Source organism: Capra hircus, chromosome 15 (genome assembly GCF_001704415.2).
Source record: "Capra hircus breed San Clemente chromosome 15, ASM170441v1, whole genome shotgun sequence".
Lineage (NCBI taxonomy): Eukaryota > Metazoa > Chordata > Mammalia > Artiodactyla > Bovidae > Capra > Capra hircus.
The window spans coordinates 16749773-16752215 of record NC_030822.1 but is presented as its reverse complement, the minus strand read 5'-3'; positions in this window follow the sequence as shown (position 1 = coordinate 16752215).

The window sequence follows — 2443 nt, the reverse complement described above, 5'->3', positions numbered from 1 at the left end:
GGGGTGTAGTCCACGGGGTCGCAGAGAGTTGGACATGACTGAAGCAACTTAGAACGCATGCATGGGGGCTCAGAGAAAAGAGAAGTTAATTTCAGCTGGAGACTGACTCACAGCCTAAAAGTGGAGAATTATATTTTAACCAGCAGACTTACTGAGGACTTAAGCAAGGGATGAATGAGTGAGTGCTAAGTCACTCAGTTGGGTCCGACTCTCTGCGACCCCATGGACTACACCCCGGCAGGCTCCTCTGTCCATGGAATCTCCAGGCAAGAATACTGGAGTGGGTTGCCATGCCCTTCTCCAGGGGTCTTCCCGACCTAGGGTCTCCCACATTTCAGGCAGATTCTTTTCCGGTTGAGCTACCCAGGAAGCCCCAGGTGTTTCCCATGTGCCACTCCTCCTTTTCACCTGAATGCCTCCCAACATACAATGGTGGGACGAGCTTCAGATAATTCGTACAGACACCCCTGTTCAAAAAGAAGAAAAGACAGGAGGCACAGAAGAGTTGAAGTTCCATAACAGTCCTAAAAATCCTTCTAGACATGTGTTAGAAGTGCCCTGATTAGGGCTCAGTCCTACTTCTGCCTGGGAATGATTCTCCATGGCTTTTCACTTTATACCCCTTGGGCTCTTGGTTCTACTCTCTGAGTTACCCTTTCTCTTTGAAAAGAAACTCATGTTTGCAGCTGTGTAGTTTGTCAGTCTGCTTCCTGTTGTTAGAACTTCAGGGTCCGCAGTCCAGAACCTTATCATCTAAAACAGGTCTAGGAGTGGATGAGGTTCCTAGGGTGCGTGTGTGTGTGTGTGTGTATGTGTGTATTTGTGTGCACTAGTCACTCAGAGCACACACACACACACACATACATGTAGGAACCTCTTCCATTCCTGGGTCTGTTTTAGATGATAAGATTCTGGACTTTGAGCTGATGATATAATGAGTTAAGAGTTTGACGCAACTTGGGAGGAAGTGAACGTATTTTGCATTTAGTTCAGTTCAGTTCAGTTCATATGTAAGCGAGACATAAATCACTAGGGGGCAAAGGACAGAATATGATATCCCACCTTAAAGATGCCCCTGATTGCCACCTCTTGATATTCATGACCTGCACAAATAGTCCTCTCTATAACTAATAGTCTATGTTGGAAATGATTTTAGACATTAAATTCATGTCTGAATTTAAACGTTATAAGACATCCCAATATAAGACATTGCAGGCACTTCCCTAGAGTTCCAGTGGTTAAGACTATGCTCCCAGTGCAGCGGGCATGGTCCATCCCTGGTTGGGGAACTAATATCCTGCAAGCATGTGGTGGAGACAAAAAAGGAAAAAAAAAGACATTGTATCTTTCACTTTGTCCCCTCTTGGATTATTTGCTTTGGGAGAATTTACCTGCTATATCATGAGGACATTCAAGCAACCCAACAGAAAATGGCAAGGCTTCCTGACAACAGTCATGTGAAGGAGCCATCTTGGAAGCCAAATCCTACACTTCTAGTCAAGTCTTCAAATGACTACAGCCCCAGCCAACATTTCACTGAAATCTCTTGAGATACCCTGAATTGAACCACTCAGTTAAGCCACTCCTATAATCCTGGCTCAGGAATAAGTGAAGTGATAATTGTTCATTGTTTTAAGCTGCTACATTTTGAGGCATTTTTATGCAGTAATGGATTATAGTTTATGGTTTATAATACGTTTCTGTCTCTACATCCACCCAAAGTTTCCAATTCCTGTGAAATCAGACCATTCTGATTTCTGTGCAGAGGGATACAGATGGCCCATCTTGTGAGTCTGCCATATTCCATCTCCAGAATTTTATGAAGTCCCTTTTTAACATTTCCATTAACTTCTGTCTCTAAGACCCTCTCACCACAGAGGACTCCAAAAAGGCTTGTCAAGTGTCAGATACTGAATTATATGATTCTTTAACTTTCTGTCAGACAAAATTAAGAACAAACAATAATGATGATAATAACAGTGAGCATGCATGCTCAGTCCTGTCCAACTCTTTGTGACCCCATGGACTGTAGCCTGCCAGGCTCCTCTGTCCATGGAATTCTGCAGGCAAGAATACTGGAGTGGGTTGCCATGCACTTCTCCAGGAGATCTTCCCAACCCAGGGATCAAACCTACCTCTCCTGCATTGGCAGGCGAATTTTTTACCACTGTGCCACCTGGGAAGCCAAATAATGACAACAAAAGGCATAATTTCTGGAGAAATGAACTGTAAAAAAAAAATAGAAATGCGTATGAAATTGGAACAAAACGAACCTTTGGATTCCTCAAAGCAATTGCTTTGAGGTTAATAAAACAAAAGTTTTTTTTTCAAAATAAAATCTCTGACAAAAGCTGCACAGAAATTAAGCATACATCATAGATACAGGTGGAGAAGGCAATGGCAACCCACTCCAGTACTCTTGCCTGGAAAATCCCATGAGCGG